This window comes from Manacus vitellinus, unplaced genomic scaffold, assembly GCF_001715985.3.
Source record: "Manacus vitellinus isolate BGI_N305 unplaced genomic scaffold, ASM171598v3 scaffold_0_pilon, whole genome shotgun sequence".
Classification (NCBI taxonomy): Eukaryota; Metazoa; Chordata; class Aves; order Passeriformes; family Pipridae; genus Manacus; species Manacus vitellinus.
This window is the reverse complement of record NW_021938789.1, coordinates 45,518,051-45,538,239: the sequence shown is the minus strand read 5'-3', so window position 1 is coordinate 45,538,239 and position 20,189 is coordinate 45,518,051. Positions and strand designations below refer to the sequence as shown.

General features: G+C 37.0%; 1 protein-coding gene across 1 annotated transcript in view; it reads left to right on the top strand.

Annotated features, from left to right (window-relative positions):
• The first annotated feature begins 17,055 nt into the window (after positions 1-17,055).
• RAP1GDS1 (Rap1 GTPase-GDP dissociation stimulator 1) overlaps positions 17,056-20,189 on the top strand; it is a 57,564-nt gene continuing 54,430 nt past the window's right edge. The window contains exon 1 of the mRNA XM_018072858.1: positions 17,056-17,166. The gene's annotated coding sequence lies outside the window, so the exon portion shown is untranslated. The remainder of the gene's footprint in view (positions 17,167-20,189) is intronic.

Sequence of the window (20,189 nt, the reverse complement as noted above, 5' to 3'; positions counted from 1 at the left end):
ACTTGTTTTTGGGATGCTGTCCAAACACAGCTGATTGAATGGAGGATTAACAGTTTAATTAAGAGTCCTGAGATTTAAGACATATAAAGTAGCCTTTTCTTTTGAAGATTTTTTCCCCCTTATTTGTACTGTCAGATTTTCTCTCTCCTAAAACGTATTTTTAGTGGATACATATTGTCCTGTCTCACTCATTCCAATGTTCATCATAGTGATTTGAAGTAATACTTGAGGACTGTAACATTCGGATTACGATTTACCCAGCTGTGCATATGTACTGTAATGTGCTGCCTCAGAACATCAGTATCACGTTTACTGCATTGTCACTGTTGTATAATTTTTACTAAATAAAACTCTTAAATGCTGTGCAGAGGTTAATGATCACTTGTAACTGCAGCAGTCATGCAGAATAGTAATGGGGTTTGTGGAAATCTTTTTTTAAAATAGGGTTATATTGAGCAGTTTGTACCCCATCTTAATTTTGCCATCCAATTCTGCAGTTTTATGTCCGTCTTACATGAAAACTCAGTTGAATCCTTCAGAGAGGATCTGAGCTGATCCTATCACTGCAGTGTTTTTGTTGCTGTTCTACATCCTGTACATTCATAAGTGAAAACAAATAACTGCGTTAATAGGTAAATATTTATCACTAGAGGGATTAACCACAGATGTCTACTAATCTTAGTAACACCAGGTTTAAAGCCATACATGATACCTATAAAACCAGACTAACTCTAGAGTATGTTTTGGCCCTAAAAGCTTATAGAGGAATGATGCTGACAGCCTAGTCTTCAGTTTGTGATATGTGGGCACCACATATCAGCCTACAAAATGCATGTTGTTGATTTGGGGCCATTTTAGTAATTTTTGCTAAACTGCTAAATTAAAGGACCAGTGGCATCAGACAGTCTCACCAGCCTAGAAGCAGTGCTTTCCAGAACTGACTTAATTTCCTTTGTATCCTTCATTGGCATTAGAGAATATTAAAAGCCTTTTTCTCCGTGGCATGAGGAAGCTGCCACACTTCTATTAGCCCTTCTGTGGTTAAAGGAAATTTTTTAATTACAGGTTTAACAGTTGTGTCTTCAGCTGGAAAGGTGCATTTTTATGTGATAGTCTTTCCCTCTCTTCCCTCCTTGGGACAAAAATGATGAAAGTGATGTTAGTAGGAGAATACACGCAAACAATTACTTAGAACCATATGAGTTTTTAATTGTAAAACATTTGTTAAAAAGGGGGTTCAGAGTCTCTCATTAGAATTGCAACCAACCTGTTTCTAAGAAACTTTTACTGGAAACCAAACAATAACAAATGGCAGGTCATCACTTCCATTATGAACTTGTTTGCACACACTCATCAAATTCAAACAATGTATTTTCAGGGCTGAAAGCTTTCATGCATGGTTTGTAATTATCTTGTAGCTTGCAATTAAAAGTAGGGACATTTTTTTGTCATTTCTGGGAAAAATAAATAAAAACAAAAGCAAATTTTAAAGTCCTCTGGAGAGCAAAATAAACCACCATTAAGACTTCATATCTAAGCAATATGTGTGCTTTGAAGCATCATTGTGAAGTCCCCCAGTCTGACAAGATGCAGAGGCTGCAACTCTCAGCCTTCTGCTGGGATAGAGAACTGGGGAAAAACTGTATGTTTCCATAAAAAGATAACTGCAGGGATGAGTGTAGTAGATCAGCTGGTTTAGGATATGTATCTTGTCAAGAAGGAAAATGGAACTTGCATGAGTGTTGTTGCATAACAGAATGCCTTTATGTCTTTTTAATTAGGAACTGCTAAGCTTATTTACTTATTGCCTTTTTTATTTGTTTTATTTTATATTAATATTAAATGTAAAAGAATAGAATACAAAATTACCTTTATAATTATATCAGGGTAGATATTTACTTTCCCTTGCTGAAGTTTCATTGAAGTGTGTTGCATGAGCCCTCAGCCTTTCAATACCTGTTATTTATTTGTTCTGTGTCAGGTGTCAGAGGCTTCTCGTAGAGCATACGTGCTGAGGGAACTATTTCTGCACGGGACAGTGGTAGCAAGTGCCATGGAGAAACTTAAGTCAGTATCTGGACCAGGAGAAAATGGGTTGCTAGAGTGCTCTGATCAATCTTGAGTTTAAAATTATCTGCTTGAAGATCCAACAAACAAAACAATTTCTTCGCTTAGAAAAGGACTGGGACATATAAGTCTCACTAATTTAAGAGCTTTTAAAAGGGCTTACCGTTCAGAAAGATGTTCAAGGTCCAAACTTCCTTCTAGAGTGGTATGCATTTGCAGGCAGGTACAACACTTTTTTTCTCATAATCACATGCAAAAAAACCGAATAGCAAACCAAAGAGTTATTAATTGATAAAAGTGTAAGATTTTGGAACAGGAGTTACACATCTTCATTTAAGGTGCCAAGATACCTTTAAAAATATAGCACTGAGTAACTACAGAACATGCGTAGAAACACTGCTATGTTCTGTAATTTTAGATCTTTTATAGTCTTTCCTTAAATCTTCACAGTTTTTTCTAGGTTAGTCTCTATTTTCCACTACTCAGACCCATTTTATTTTCTGTAGTAGGTTGGTCTTTGGACCTCCCAGAGTTTATGCAGACGTGTAAGACTGCTTACAAAATACTCCAGTAAGAATGAAAGAGTTACACACTGATAAATAGTGACAGAATTGGACCCTTATCTGTATACTGAGTGCATATTTTACGGAGATTTAAGATATAAATTAATTCCATCAATTTACAGGATTTATTCTTGATTCAGTTAAAAGGTGTTGAGGGACAGGAATGAGGAGGGAGTGTTACCAAACCACTTCTTGTAACTGAAATAGCATTTTTCTCTCGCTATGTATTTCTCACATCCCAGACAATTGATCTTCTAGCTGAGAGTCTGATGGACCATTCAGGGTTGTTTTACCTGTCTGTTTTGGCTCAGTATAGTGCAGAAGTGGATGACCTAAATTACCTCTGCCAGTCTTGCAACATTTTGAATCCTCTCTGATACTTTAGAGGCTATTAGAATGATTATTGAAGGCAACAGACCAGGCCAGGCAAATTCAGTGCTATGTGTTTATGATGTATACAACCTCATCACATGGAATAATAGCTTTACACAGAAAATGAAGTCCCTGGGGACATCACCTAATACAGCCTCCTCTGCCAAGCTGGGTAACTCTGAAGCTAGATCACCCAGAACGTTTTTTTTAAATGAGGGGTGGGGGTTTTTTGGGCAAATCAATTTTGCTTTTCAAGTTTGAATATAAATTACAGTGTGAAATTTATTTTTCTGTATTAAGTACACATCTTTTATCACCGTGACTAGAGAATAAATTTAGAACTGCTTTTGGCACTAAAAGATATATACTTAGTATACACTGAGCTTATTATCCATCTGCTGCTGAAATCTCTCTCATTGCCCAGAGCAGTTCTTGGGATTTGTTTCCCCTGTGAAGATTTTTATCAGTGAACGTTCCTTTAACTTGCTGTCTACTGAGACTTCATGTACCTACTCCCATTCTGTTGACTCTGAGCAGGCTGAGCAGATTCTTACTATGTTTGCAGTTTTAGGAAAACTAGGCACCAAGTTTTCACTTTCGCTTTGTATTTGCCTAATAAGGAACTTGGAGTAGCAGTAAACTGAACAATCTTAAATGTTAGAAGAAAAACGTATAACCCAAGCAACAACCCAAAGCAAAACCTCAGCAGTTTACTTTCAAGGTTAGTTTCGTGTTTACATACAAGTAAACTTGTTAAAACCTAGCCATCTGTACACTATTAGGTGCATTTTTGACAAAAAAAAAGGTAAATAAAAAAGCTGTCAAATGACTCTTGAACATTCAAACAGCTTAAAGGCTCTTTGTGTGGTAATGTTGGCACAGCTCCTAAGTGACCAGATGGAATTTTATTAACACCCAACAGGACAAGGGCTGAGATTTTGTTTCTTAACTTACTATATTTGAAACACTTGTAGAGGATGTGTCAGAAAGCTTGATATATTTTCCTACTACGCAAAATTACACATATACCTTCCCTTAATGCAAAGATGATGACTGCTTCAGAGGTTGTCATTTTTGTAAGGTGGGTAAGAAAAGAGTTATGAGATGTGTGGTAATTTAAGTATCACAGCCTTTTAGTGAATTTTAAAAAAGTGGTTTTATATACACAGTTGGTGATCATATTAAAAGGAGAATTTAGAAACAGGCTTTTTAATAAACAGACTTAAAGAAGTATTTTATAAGAAAGAATAAATAGTACCTAAGTATTAAAATAAACTTGATTTCAGACATCAGTAACCACTGATAGTAGTGATGTCAGATTTCCATTTAAGGATTCTGGGGAACATATAAGACCATGCAGATTTATGTGACTCCTCCCATTCTGTCATCATCATGGGTTTATTTATTGTCAGTAAGAAATACCTGAAAACTGGAAGTCTCTGTTGTCTCCGATAAATTGCAGGATGACAGTCCTGCAGGGAGCAGTGGAGGGAGCTGTGTTGTTCAGTCCAGAGAAGGAGCACTCAGAGGAGCCCTCATCACTCACAACAGCTGCCTGAAAGGAGGTTGTAGCAAGGTGAGGGTCAGCCTCTTCTCTCAGTTAACTAGTGATAGGACAAGGGGAAATGACCTCAAGTTGTGTTAGAGGAGGTTCAGTTTGGATGTTAGGAAAAATGTCTTCACTAAAAACAGGAACAGGGTCCCCAGAGGAGTGGTAAAGTCACCCTGGAAGTTTTCAAAAACTGAGTGGACATGGCACTTCGTGATACTGTTTAGTGGACATGGTGGTGTTTGATCAAAGGTTGGACTCAATGATCTTAGAGGTCTCTTCCAGCCTTAATGATTCCATTATCCTATATCTTCAAACCAGACAGTTTAAGAACCAAAGAAACAAAATCTGTAACACACTGTGGACTCATGGTTAGCCCTATTCCTTTCAAGTACTTCCTTTCTATATTTAAGGTTTTTGGGGAACTCATGATAGCTGGAAGAGTGCTGTGTTACAGATCAGTATTTCATATCATCTGACAGAAGAACACTGATGTGACATACAATTAGAGCTAACAGTACCAATTTTGAGCCTGGGTGTCTTATTCAGGCAAAATTCCTACTGTTGCTGGTAGAAATGTGCCTGAGGGCTTTGTACAGAATCAGATCCTATATTTGTTCAGTAACTCAAGCTGGTACCGTAAGTATAGTTATACAGACATTGTACTGCATACATATATTGTACAATTTATATGTACTTACTTGCATAGTTTAGGCCAGAGGCCAGAATCAAAGCTTGTTGAAGTCTGAAGTCTCAGCTTCTTCTTCAATACTGGCAGTTCCGGAACTTTGTATCCCCAGCTTTGTGTTGCTTATTTGAATTTATTTATGTATTTTATTTTTAGGCCAAAGAGGAAAAAGTAATTTTAACTTGTTTATTGAAAAGGCTATCAGTAAAATAGTGTTAGATTGATTAGGAACGTATACTTCAAGTCTAAATTGTTATCCCACATTTTAACATCCTACAAATGCCCATTCAGACTAACTTCTAGCTTTACATATGTATTATTTTGTTGCTAAGAAGCCATATTTTGTTTGTTCTAATATAACATGTATCTATAAAAATCAATGTTTGTTCTAATAGAGTAAGGGAAATAATTTAATGAAAAATTAAAAATATCTCTAGGAAAGTGTTTTCCTCTTATTTGTTTGTGTAATGTCTAGATTGGCATTTGTAGTCCGCTGAATTGAATCACATTAGGATTAAGACTTTTAGAGTAGGTACAGTCAGAAAAGGTTAGACACAGTAGCACAGGCAAAGATCATCCCAGAGAAAAGGTAAAGCTTAAAGAGCTCTCAGTTTCACATATGCTGTTTCTAGACTGTACCGTTTCTGTAGTTTAATTTTCTTTGTGTGTGTTTTCTATTACCTCTTCTCTGTTCTTCCTGTCTTGACTTGACAAAGTGACTCTTGCTTGCTAGATTAAAAGTGCTTCAGGCAGAAATCATCTGGAGGAGCAGAGGACAAAGACAAAAGAACATCATAAAACACCTAAGATGAATGAAAAAAAGATCTAGTAGAGAGATGCAAGCCTTGCTAGTTGCATGTGTGTGTGTGTGCATAGACTCATGCACACATGCAGCTTGTCTTTTCTATACTGCTCCATATGGTTGCCTATTTATATGTAATATAGCATTGTAGGGAATGATAAATTTGATTATTATTAAGGTTACCCTTTTATTTACAAGATCCTGTTTCAGTCATATACTGACTCTTCTGGAAGAGCTATGTGCTATACCAAGTGTCTGCCTTAGGCTGTCCATTTTAATTTGCTTGGTGGGCTTTTGTTTTAGCATGAGCAAGAAACAGGTTTGGACTATTGTTTGAAGTATTAGTAGTCACTTAAGAGACTGTTTTGGTCCTGTTGTTTTTCCCCTCTAAATTTTTTACGTTCTCTGCATAGGGTGGGCAGTAATCCAGAATAATCTGGTGGTGGAGACCTTCTGTCGCTTTTTACGTTGCAGTACTTTGAAGCCGTGTCACAAATTAAGGGGGGGTGGGCACGTGTAAAGAAGCATTCATCTGAGAGTTTATAGTTGAACGTTCCCACAAAGAACCAGATCCACTTCCGCCCCATGGCACATAATTCCTGTAGGAATTCCTGTAGGAAAGTATGGTAGGCAACTTTTTAAAATATATCCCTGGTAATCTGTTATCATATCTCATGCTTTCTTGATATCTACGCATGATGCGTCATGGTCTGCTTTATAGAAGTGCTGAGAGTAATCTGTACCTTCATCTGAAGACTCTGAAAAAATCCAGAATGTGCAGTAATTCTGGAACCTGAAAATCGGGAGCTATCTTGTGTTGGAAACCCCAAATTCCCACAGAGATACTTTTGACCTTAAATTTTTCAAGTTTCAGTTCTCTCATTCACTCACACAGTATATTGATTCTCTCTTACCTTCTAAATACCCTGTGAAAGCAAGCACATTAATATCTTTGAAACATGATGACATAATGTAATGATACTAACTTTATAACTGTCAGCGAGAAAGGAAGCGATCCTTCAGAATACAATTTTTTTGTAATATCTGGGAAATAAAACTAGAACCACTTGCGAAGAAGGAGGATATGAGAAGATATTAGGTAACTGTTCTTTGACAGAACATTTTTCCTGAAAGAGATGGGTGTCCCTTGGATAAAACAGTATTCTTCATGTGTACATCTTGACATGCACTGTGTTGTCTCGTAAATATTTTACATGGTGAAATATATATGGGTTGATTTAATTCCGGAACTTTTTTTGTTTTTAAAACCTGAGTATGCAACCTGATATCACTTTAGCAATTCTTTTGTTTGTGGTAATGTATGTATATACTATATGTATTTGTATATGCATACCTGTGTCTAAGATAAAGGAAATCTGGAGATCTTATAATATGGAAGTCATGCAACTTTTGCACAGACACATATTTTACTTATTTGGGGAATTATATTAGTAAGTAATAGTGTTTGTGTAAATCTAACCAACTTAATGCAACAGTGCCAAGTATGTGTATAATTGGAAAAAAACCACAGTGAAGCTTGAAAAGCACAAATGACGAGCAACATGGAAAAAGTAATTGAGATTGGCTTAAAAAGGTATTAGTTTGTAAAGGGTAAGCCTTTGGGTTGTTTCTGTTTACTCTTGTAATATCTAGTTTATATTTTCAAGTTCTTGGGTTTTTCCCAGATATGAAAGCTAAAAAATGTATATTGAGAAATGTAACCTGATATTCTCAGGTATTTGAGACTCAGAGTCATCCCTTTGGAGGAAAATACCAGCTAGTACATGATAATATAGTGACAATTGATTGCTTGGGAATTGCATAATTTTAGCGGTTCTTGAGAGCTGGTGTGGTAGGCCACCAAACCAAACAATTCATTCCCGTAGTTTGGGTTAAAAAGACAGAATCTGGTTGAAAATAGAAAGAGAAAACTGAGTACTGTGGCTACATATGGTGGCAAACTGGTTGGCTCATTCATAAAGTCAGTTCATTGTATCCTATAGTAGCTTAGATCCCGGAAGAAACCTCTCTACTTCCTGGTTGTCATTCTCTTGTCCTTCAGCAAGGACTGGTAAGGAGACAAGCAGTACTGAAAGCAAGGTGACCTGCAGCCTGCCCTCCCTTCTGGCAAGCATTCATCATGTGAGCCATCACATATTGCATTGCTGCAGATCAGAGGCAGGAGGAGGAGGGAGCGTAACACCCACCGCACCCAGCAAGCAGAGGTGCACAGTGGTGCTCTTAGACACAGTGCTTTCAAATTCTTAATCGGATGTTTATTTTCTTTTTTTCCAAACAACCTGTTCAGTGCATTTGTCTAGAGACAGCAAAGCCCCTGACCCTAGTGCTTTTCCACAGCTTGGCCAGTAGCGTAGGCTTTGACACAATCCATCAATGTGAGAACATTTTATCTATTAAATAACATGTTTTTGTTAGCCAGTTACACAGAGTAAGGAAAATCCATATGCACCATGATGCACAGGTATTTGTTGCCTGCATTAGATGTATTCTCAGGATATTTAAAAAATGAGCCCTAACAGAACTTGGTATTTAAAGGCTTAGGTTGTGATATACGTTTTTTATAACTTTCTTTTGGTTTTGACATAAATCTGTGCCTGAGCTCTTATTTCTGATGATGGCGTGTTCACATAAAGATTGTCTTTATAGAACTTTCTATAAAGTAAGGGAAAAAGGTCAGATCTATTCTGTAGGTTGACTCTGAAGAAATTAATGGTGATATGCATTACTTTGTGAAATATATTTATAAGAGTCATAGGAACATATGAGAATTAAAAAAATGCACAGAGGAAAATCATATATTACTTAGAGTGGAGACAATAAGAGATTTTTCTTCCATTCAGCATCCAGACCACTTGAGATTTGGCTAATCGTGACACAGCACATCACTTAGGATAAAACAGGCATCTACCTTCTTTATTATCAGTTTTATAACAGAGCATTGAATAAAGCCACTGAAGTGGATTCAGTTTTGATTACAGATGATGTTGTGTGTTTCTTGCTCACTAAGGCCCCAGTGAGAATTTAAAGGCTTGTGTCTATCCAAAGTCCCAATTAGTATTTTCTGTTATGCCCTGCATGTCTCCTGGGTTTTCAGAATGTGACTCAGTGAAGATCAGGCACTTGGAGAAAACAGACTATATGAAAATAAAATGTGCATTTATCTGTCAGTTAAGTGTAATTCTTCTTTTAAGACTGATTTTAAGCAAGATCTCTTAGGGCTTTTTATAAACCAGTACAAGTTGTTACGTTGATTTCACTGAATTTTGATCAGTTTCTTTGGACCTTAAGATAATTCCAGATCTTCAGTGTTTAATTATGAAATATAAAGATACCTAAATCTGTACCACATTTTCCTAGGAAAGAGACAAAAATCCTCTAAGATTCTGTAAAATATTCTGAAATGTCATTCTTACAGTCTGGTCTTTGCAACCTATGATTTAAATAGTAGGAAAAGGATCATTAGTGTTCAGAAACCAATTACAGCAGCTACAGGTCAATATACTTTGTTGTAGTGTAAATATGTTTATACTAGTGTCTGTTGTTTATCTGTGACTACAGTAATAATAATACATGAAATTATTTTCAAATATCTTCCAAATTTCCTCCAAGGCAAAAAAAAACCACCAGAAAACAAGCAATAAAAGTAATTTTAGCTAATCTCTGTTACTGAGAGAGTAACAATTGATCGTTTTAATTTTACTCATGAACATGTTATTGAGGGAGTTCAGAAGTAGTAAAAAGACTCCAGCAACACACCACTCTTTTTGTTTAAAAATAACCAGAATTCAACAACAAAATGAAAATTTTGCGTTGGCAAGAGATTCCAAATGAACTGAATGGTGGCTGATGTCACTTTTTTCAGGTTTCTATCCTGATTTTGAATACAACTTACTAAGTAGTTATTAGTGTTTATAGGCTCAGCTGATAATTACAAAAAATAATTAGGTAGCTTAGTGCTCAGGTGGCAATGAATCATTGCATGTCAGTATTTTCAGGTAATAAAAATGAAGTCCCGTGTCAGAAGAACAGATGCAGAAACAAGTGGATAAATGAAAGAGTAACAAGTCTCTAAGGCCAGATGGTATATATCTAAGATTCAGAAAGTGTTTAAGAATGAAGCAGCTGAACTGTTGACAAAAATAGGCACTCTCATTAAAATTAGTTACTATGCTAGAAAAGTAGAGCAAATGTACCTAAGTAAAGACAGGTTGCAGCAGGAGCCCTGCAGTTAAAGATCTATCAGTATATCCCTAGAACTAGAAAATTTGTTGGAAAAAAAACATTAACCCACCTCAATGGACAGGGTAGGACAGAAACAAATAAACAGGATTTCTGTTTTTAAAAAAAAAGTTCCTTCCTGATTAAGATGTTTGGATTCATGGATTTAAATGTTAATCTGGTTTAGGGCCAGGATCAGCCTCAGCACAAAGGGGCAACTGATAAACATGGGAATTATCTCACTGGCTGTAGAGAAACTACAGAATCCAAAATCTTTTTCAGCTTACTGGATCCAGGCAGATGGCCCAGTAAAGTCCAAACATATCTGGGTAGGTGTGTTTGGCCAGCTTCTTCTCTCGGTGAACCAGGGCACTGAGGCACAGTGTGACAACAAATGCCATGTCACCCACCCGTAGCCAAAAGTCAGTGCACCCAATTATTCTGTTTCTGACAGTGAATGACCAGTAGCTCGTGTCTGGGAAAACAGTGGGCAGGGTAGGGACAGGAGTAGCACAAGTACAGGGAGGTATTCTCCCAGTTTCCAGTAATCTGGCATGTAGGAACTTCCTAATCCAGAATTGTTACACATATCGTAGTATTAGTAGCCATGTATGGAGTGAATCTGTTTATGGTTCCAGCTTCTTAACAGTTCCATGTTTCCATTATGTGTGGTGTGAAGATATACTTTGTCGTTTTTAAGTTTGTTGCTTGATAATTTAATGTTGGCATTTTAGTTGCTGTGTTAAAAGAAACAGTAATTATTAGCTTTCTTTTAGTTACCTTAGTCCTATTTCTGATTCCACAAATCTACACCTTTTTTTTTACAGAACGAAGAGTCCTTGTCTATTTAACTTCTTGGGGAGCAGTTGTTCCTTACCTTTGCTCAGCCATGCCTGTGCCTCTTCTGCAGCATGTCATTTGCAGCATGAGGTGCCAGGAGATGTATGCAGTATTAAAAGTGTGGGTTTTGGGTGTATAGTTAATAATTTAACAGTGGCAAAATCGTTTTCTGTTTCCTGTTTGTTTCCCAACAAAGCCGTTGACCTCTGCATTGTCAAAGACCATTTGGTCTTGTCTGTCCTTGCCAGGTCTCCAGGCATTACTTACCAAAATTTAATTCTTTACCCCTGTCGCTGCCCTCTGACAGCATATAGGTACCCCCTGATTAGATGCCAATTTTAGAAATTTCCCAGATGGACTAAGAACAAAGAGTTTTTCTAATGATGGATTCGTGTGATTTGACAGAAACCACTGTACACTTGGGAGCACCTGAGGGCAGCTGTCTACAAAGACAGCTGAAGATGGAGTATTTTTTGGCAATAGACTAAGTATGAGAACAAAATTCTTTTGTCCTCAATAAACTCTGCATTTGAGGTATTTTGCATGTCTAGGTGGATGAACACTTGTATGGGACTAGATATCTTCTCATAAATTATCCAAGAAGTGTCTTAGTTTTTCCTTATACATATTCAAAAAGGACTTATCGTGTACATTTCTGACAGCTTATTCAATGTCTTGGGAACTAAGGGGCTCTCCTAATTTTGGGCCAGTCTTCTGTTTCCTATGGAAAAGAAGGAGAGGTGGCATCTGGGCTCATTAAAAACCAAAGGCATGCTAGAGATGTCACCAGTTGTTGGGCTTTCTGCTCCAAAAAATAATTCAGGCCAAATGTGCCTGCTCTTCAGGATCAACAAACCACCACCACCCTGTGGGAGGTTATCAAGGTCAGATACTTGTTATACACCACAGGGCACCTCAGGCACCACTGAATATGGTTTAGCATGGTTTAGTGCTCTGCTGGTGGTGTAGGGTCTGCATTAGAGTAGACACACTGATGGTATCAGAAGGGAAGAGCTTGGGGTAATGATGGCTTGGGAGCTGGATGCTCCCCTAAATGGATTATGAGTCTGATCATCGTGTCAGTTCCTAGGTTTTCAAATAATATAACCTCAAAATACACTTTTTGTCAAAAACAACTGTGGTGAGTCTGTGGTGGATTGCCTATATAGGTTAGTTTGTACTGAAATTCTAATAAGTTAAAGTCCATACAAGAAAGTGAAGTAGTTTCTTAAGTCTAGTCATATGCACTTAAATTTGTAAGAGATTTATGCCATTATTACAAGGAGACCCATAAAATGGCACATTCCTTCTGCTCAGTTTGATGTGTCATTGTTTCCTGAGAGGCAGTGAAACAGAATCAAAAGGCTCTGGCGTTAATACAGCCACCATCCCTATAATAGCAGAACTGCTTGAACTTCTTATCTGATCAGCCTGTTTCAGTATGTCCCATTTCAATATCTATTAATTTTGAATTCCTTATCTGTTAAGTAGGATGTATAATGTAATAGTCTCTTTAATAACAACAGCAGACTAAGTGTCAATCAAAAGATATAGGCAACCTTAATATGTTCAAAGTGTTCATTTTCAGAGAAAATATCCATACTCAAAAAATAATACAAATATATGAAAAACAAACAGTCCAGACAAAAGATGCCTATTTAAATACTCAACTAAGACATTCTAAATAATTTTTTTAACATCAGTCTTGGAAGAGGGCATTTTCTGTGATTTGGGTGAAGATGATGTGAATTCACAGCAAAATGTTGGTTCTTGCCCACAGAAGCTGCCTGCTGGGTACATTATCAAACTTTTTGTGGTCTAACCAGCACTCCTGTGGTCTTGACCCTGAACAAGGTTGATTAACTACCCAGTTTTCACAAGATAAAAGAATAGTCTTCTGCATAAAACAAGTTTGTGATTGAAAATAGGAATGAGTCGCAGAAAAGTTCTCAGAAAAATAGTCTGGTGAAATGAAATTAAATATTAAAACATTCACTTATGTTAGTTTCTGACTAATTTTTTTCTGTAAAAATGTCTGCACAAGAGATAGAAATAGTTTGCAAGAGATAATAGTAATACTGTGACACCAAAAGCAATGTGGGCAACCATAGTATTTAAGCCGTATTATTTTTTAGGTGTGTTTGTGCAGGAGTAGTTATGAGGAAAAAAAATGCAACAGTAGGTGGAATGGGCAGACAGGTCTGACAGCTCTTGGCAGACTCCACTTCCTCACTTACCAGTTTGTATCATTAGGTTATATAGGATTATGGTGTGGGATTCTGAGCTTTTTGTCCAGATAAGATAACTAATTCTTCTGAAAGCAGTACAGTAAGCCAGCAAGTGTGAGAGACATCCTGTGCTTGGGGTCATCAACGAAATAGTTGATACTTCTGTTAAACTTCAGACTTGATGCCTCACAATTTCACAATCTGATACCAGATTGTTGAGCAACTGTGCCATAGGGAACATTAGTAGTCTATTTTTACCTTTACCATCCTAATCTTGCCCACAAAATCTACTTATTCAGATTTCTGTGATACTCAGCGAAAAAGATTCTTTATATTGTTTTTCTCCAATGAGGTTTTATTGCTGAGAATCTGATCAGCCTATGCAGTAACAAGCCTACTGAAAGCAGCTTCTCTAGAAGGAGAGAAAGAGACATTAAAGTAAGCAGGAGATGATCACAAGAAAACAACAGGGGTTTTGTACCTGGAAGACAAGCATCTGCAGCTTCTTCCCTAAATGACAGGTTTAGGGCAATTGTGAAACTGCAGAAGTCGGGAAGCCTTGTGTGATTATATGTTAAGAGCCATCTAGAACATGACAGCCCTTTCTCTCTGAATATCCCTGTCAGTGTCATCTCAGACTGTAAGGGTTTGTGCTTTTCAGAACAACAACAGAAACAAAAATTAAATAATAACAAAACTCCTGAATCTGTTTAAGGTGTATTTGCATTTGTCCAAGATTCTTGGGTTTTGACAGTAACTGTATCTTTCAAGGTGTTGACTTTTTAGAAAGGAGACCAGCTATGACAAAAGTGAGCAAATAAATTCTTTCTCGAAGGATGTTCTCTTTCCCTCTGTGCTCTTGGCCTTCTGACATTGTATCAAAAGATTTGTTGTTTCTGCAGTATTCCTACTTATGTTTTCTTCTGTAGCACAGAGTGAGTAAATCCCAAGCTGCAAGAAGTTTGGAGTTGTAGGCTTATTGAAAAATCAAGGATTAGTGGAATTTATTTTAGAAACACACTTAATGCATATGCTTTATTAATTGTTTTCTATTATTATTTTTTAAGTACTTATAGCATCCAAGTATACCTAGTAAAGTGGCAGTTTGGCACATAGTGCATCATGGTTTCATAAGATATTTTAAAGGTAATATGGTATACCGTTGCTACAAGTGTCCATTGATAGTTCAAGTGTGTCTTAATTTGCAGTTTAATGTTTATGTATGTCAGTGGGACATGCACATGCTCAGTACCATGAAAAAATGAATTGTTTGTCCTAGGGAATTAAACATTTGGACAGTCACATTTGACAATTTTGCCCTAAATGCATCACTCCGCATGTCATATGCAATTGTATAGTATTAAAATAGTGGCCTTCACCCAGAGGAGCTTAACATGGCACTGAGCAGAATGGGGAGGTAGGAAGAACAGCTGGAGGGACTTTCCTAACTCTATTGCAGGTTCTGATGTGGCGTGGAGTGAAAGAAATTACAGGTATTTGAGATAAAGCACCCATCTCTGCACACAAAAATGAAATAAGTGGGATCTATTGAGCGTGTGAGGTAGAAGAGGCTGTAAGAGAAAAATAAAGTCTGTGTGTGCTCTCTGATTACAATAACCTCTCCTCATAGCCTGCAAAATCTGATGTGAAGGTGGATTTCTTACCTATGCATTTTCTTCTTCCCCAGATTGTAGGAGCCCCTGGTTTTTATCTGTATAGTAGATTTAGTCCTCTTACTGTAAATGTTGCTACAGTTTAAAAGTTAAGTGTGTGAATATATGGGGAGATGAGATGCCTGTAAGGGGGGAAGAGAATTAGGGCTATATTAGCAGAAAACTGAAGGTAAGAATATGAGATGGAGGCAGGTGAAGAAAATATAAGAGGAGATGGAGTGCACAGTTGTAGTACTGAGACTGGTCACTGAGTACTCTACACCTGTGTCTCTTGACAAATTCCAATGTTATTTCCTGAATAATGTATTTAACCAGTGATACTTTGCAGTGCATGGTCAATTTTACTGTTAGTTAAATGTCATTCAAGAAAGGTGCTGCAGTAAGCTGCTACAGAGTAACGTGAGTATGAAGGAAAATAAATTTAGGGCTTTTTTCCCTTCTAGCTTGTTCGTGGAGTTGGGAGTTCAGCATAGCAAGGAGAGATGGTAGGGAGGCAGGTTTAAGATCTCAAGGAGAACAACTAAGTGCAGTTGCCCCAAAGGCTTTTATAGAGTTGCCAGTATGCTGCTGGCTCTCTGCATTTAGGAGTAATGGGAATCCTGGCTATAGTGTTGCTAAGAACACGTTTATTAATGAACAGATTGGTCATAGAAACATATAAACAATTTCGTGTATAAAAACTGAGCACTTTAAAAATTAAGTACCTTACCTTTATCTGTATGGGATATTGAACTGCAAAAGCATGTGCTAATAAAAAATGGACGTGGAACAAAGCCACAGCTTTGGCTGAGAAGCAGAGCAGTTCCAGGAGTGAGATTCCACCCTCTTCACGGGATGCCTGCTATGTTTCCATTCCTTTCCTTTGCACCATCCCATATGTAGGCAGGTGAAGAGGAGGCAAAGCACAGTAGGTGCCAACCTATGAAAGGGGCTTCCTATGTTGGTGTGAAACTTTAAGGCAGCGCTGGCTGCCAGTCAGCCTCAGAAGATCCCGGTGATGCATTGCAAAGAAACTGCACCTAGAGTTCAGTTGGGTTTGGGTCAAGGTTCTTGGATTAGCCGCTGGGAAACAAGGGACAGCTAGACATTATTTAACATTATTTGTTTTGAGTAACACTTTCTGCTTACTGTCAGAGTTGGCATGGAAACTGAATCAGCACTCCTTTTTAAAGAATAGTCCATGCAGAGTGAGGTTAGTCATCAGCAGTCTTACCAAGGAGACTCAGGCTGCAGCTGCCAGCACTTAAACCTTGCTCGTGAATAGACAGAATTTTCAAAATGGTAATGGTCCTACTACCCTGACCTTTATGGGGAAAAATGTGCATCTTTTGAGAATGATACTATGTCATTTGCATTGGGCAGTGTTTTTTTTTTTAAAGAGGGAAAGGGTTAATTATCTAAAGTCCACAACAGAACTTTCTTATTTCAAGAAAATGCCATCTGTTTCTACAGATCAGTTGAATTTAAAGAGTTAACACAGTAAAACATATATAAATATAAGCAATGATGCTTGTAACATTCTTTTTGGAAAATGGAAAAATACTTAAAGGGCTGTAAGCTTAGCACTAGGAATCTGTGAATGTATAACCAAGATGAAAGCCTACACAGCATGCAGAAATGGGCATTTTCAATTATTTTCCCTTTATTGATGAAAAAAATCAAGATATGCTTATTTTCATTCTATGTTATTCTTGCACACAAAGATAGATGCAAAGAAATGGCTGCTCGTTTTCTGCACCAGTTAGGATGAGAAAATACTGATGGCTAGATTACTATTCGGTGACATTTCACGAAGTACCTGCTGACATCTTTTCTCAAATGCAGAATGATAAATGTACATATAAATTTGACAAGTTTAATTTCATCTATAACCTTTGACTCTTGGCTTTTTGTATCCTCAGAACACAGACCATACATGCCTTCTTCACTGATACAGAAATTCTTTATTTTACACTAAGTATTTACATTCAAGGCTTTAGGGCTATTACCAAATTGATGAGAACACTGATTTCTCTTTTCTTTGTATTTACCAAGCAGATAATTTAAGTGATGCCCTGAAAAAGCTGAAGATAACAACCACTGAGAGCACAGCAGATAGCTTGGAGGGATGCTTGGACTGTCTGCTTCAAGCTCTGGCACAAAACAGTAAGTTGTATGGACCTTTCAAATTTTAAATCATATGCAGAAATCAAAGTTCCCTGGTCTCTAACAATGCAGTGACAATTATAGTTCCATTTACTTTGCATACAGTGTTTTAAATTTTCATTATGTTAAAACATTACTTTCTTCTTATAATGTTTACTGTATAGAAAGAGATGGCAAAGTTATGATGAATATTGGAACTTTTCATTTCTTTCTATGTAATCTGATGCTTTTTCTTTTGTTTTTCATGCTCTTTCTCAAAGCTGATGTTTTGGTAATCCTAGACAGGTGGTGCCCTGGAACATGATAGCTCCTGTCTGACTTTACGAGATATTATGCTATTTGTCACACCAGTCACATTAAGGTGTATGCACACACACAAGGATGAGTCAAATAGCTGAATGTGGTAACTGTTGGTAAATATTTGGCAAACCAAATTCAAATTGTTTTAGCTACTATTTGTCTAGGGAGATAGTTGTGTAGCCCTTCACATCTGAGAGCCAGGTCTGAAAAAGCTGCAGACGGTTTCCTTAGGAGAGATTGTTTGGAAATATGTATATTCCTATTTATGCAAGTATTTTAGTTCTTATCTGTCACCAGCACTTCTGGCTGAGGTCAGTCATATATGGCCTAGCTTCTGGCACTAGGTAAAACTGAGGCAACAATAACAGAAGAGTAGAAATTAGAAACTAGAAATTATTCAGGATAGTAAGAACATACCTCATTTTGTGTGGAGTTCCTTCATTCACAGTGAAGTTAACTGACATATCTGGGGACTTTGCAGCCATAAGGCTGCAGTAACATTAGTCCAGATTCCCAGGTAATGTGAGTTGGCACAGCTCTTTGCACCTCTGTGGATCTACCTCATTCACATAAGCTGAGATTCTGTCCACCTTGTTTCTGAAAGAAGAACAGGAATGCTTGGTCTTTCTACACCTGCCAATGTTCACCCTCTCTAGATTGCTAAACTTTCCCTAATTCAGATTTTTAAGAGAAAGCTGGGGTACATGATCCATAAGCAATATTAGGAGCAAAAAAACAGTCAACCTTGCATTAAATGAAATACTGGCTTCTACTGAATCAAGAAGTGAAATTCATATGTTACATGTGTTTTCTTTTAACAACTGTGTATTAACACAAGCTACTCCATTGTCTGCTCCACAGAATTTGGATTCTTTCTATACAGACATGGTTTGATGTGTTATTGTAAAGAAAGAATTTTGCTGATCTGGAAGCAGACTGTTTACAGTGATATGGAGTGTAAAGTGATATAAATGCTTTATTTTGTATCTCACACCCAAAGAAAAATATGGGTATGTACTATCGGATATTGAGAACAATTGGTTGTCTTGTATAAGGAAATGCAACAGAAAACAATATTGGCCATAATTTCATATCAACAAATATATATACAAATTTTTACCTATTAAGAGTAATTTCACAAATACCGTGTCTATCAAAAAAATGCTGTTAAGCTAAGATCCCCAAATAGAGGTCTGCAGGAAAGGACTGCCTGAGAAAAAGAAAATTAAAAGGAAATAGAGATTTCCTTTTAAACCACAGACTTTCTGGGACATAATTATTGCAATAACAAAAAAAAAAAAAAAGTTATTGCTAGTCCAGACATACTGTGATTCAGATACAAGAAGTTATAGCAGACATAAGTAACCCAGTTTTGATAAATGAGAAATCTGAAAAATCTGCTGAGAATTATATTTTTGGCTCTGATGTACTCAATGTAAGAGGCTGAAAATGCCCACTAATCCCAGCCTTCAGCACTTGGCTATGAAAATGTCTGACATGTAATTGAAGTGCAAAGACTGGCACATGCATTTGAAACATTTTTCTAACTCATACGTTTTGGGAGACTAAGAGTATGAGTCTACATGTTACATGTAAAAATAGTTAAGCAAAATCAGACCAGCAAAAAAAATCTTAAGTGAGAGGGCAGGGCCCCAGTTTTGAGAGGGATTTAGAAATGTTGGAAAGCTTTGAAATAATACACTTTACCTTAAAGATGTGGTTGCTAAGATGCCCTATTTTCTGTTTGTTGAGCTATGCTGATACCTGGTAACTCAAGGAAGCATCACATGACCCGTGAAAATTGTGAATCTATGTGTTTGAAACTGGAAATCTCAGCATTTTTCAAAGGCTACTTTAGTATGTCATTCTTCTCTACATAATGAACACAGTTTCTTAGTGATATTTTGTTTTGCCTCCAAATGTATTTTGGCTATATGCGGCAGCCATGTTTTGTTTTGAATATACTCATTTTGTTGTATCAGAGAAAATATCATTCTTACAAACTCTGTAAGCAACTGCTAGTAAGCCTTTGCCATCAATCACTTCCTGCTGTTCCAACTTTATGGTGTTGAAATCATGGGCTCAGCCCTCCTACCTTAACCACGTTGTTCAGGTTTTCTCTTGAAAGTCACCAGTGGGTTTTCTGAAATGCGTCCGTTCCTATTTGAAGGCATCACAGAGGAGGATGTGTTAGCATCTGGAATGCTTAAGAAAGTGTTGGATTTCTGCAGAGACTGCAGATTTCTCACATTCCTTCATCAGCGATTAAATTTTACATCCAATGCCCTGAATCCTCTGCAGGCACTTGCTTTGAAAGACATCTAGTCTTTAATGTTATGGTGGATTTCCAGTTCTCACAACCATATGTTAACAGTGAGGTTATATTTGAGTTGGAAATTCTTCATTTTCCTCTGTTCTTTATAGCTATGGCTTCCCTATGTTGTTGAATTTAGTTAGTACTCATGTGCTTTCTATACCTGATGTTCCTTTTTCTGATCTTCACTGGCCATAGAAGATGACAGAATTACAGATTCTATCATCTTCTATAGCCAGTGATGATTGTTGCAAGATGGAACAATTCCTCTAGTGGAGCAGAAAAATCATGGAGAATTTAGGGATAATGTTTTGTAATTGTTTAATTCATGGCTCAACTAAAAAAAAATAAAAAATTGAAATTTTAAAATTATTGTTACTTTTAATGCCTTTGATTTGTAAAAGACAAA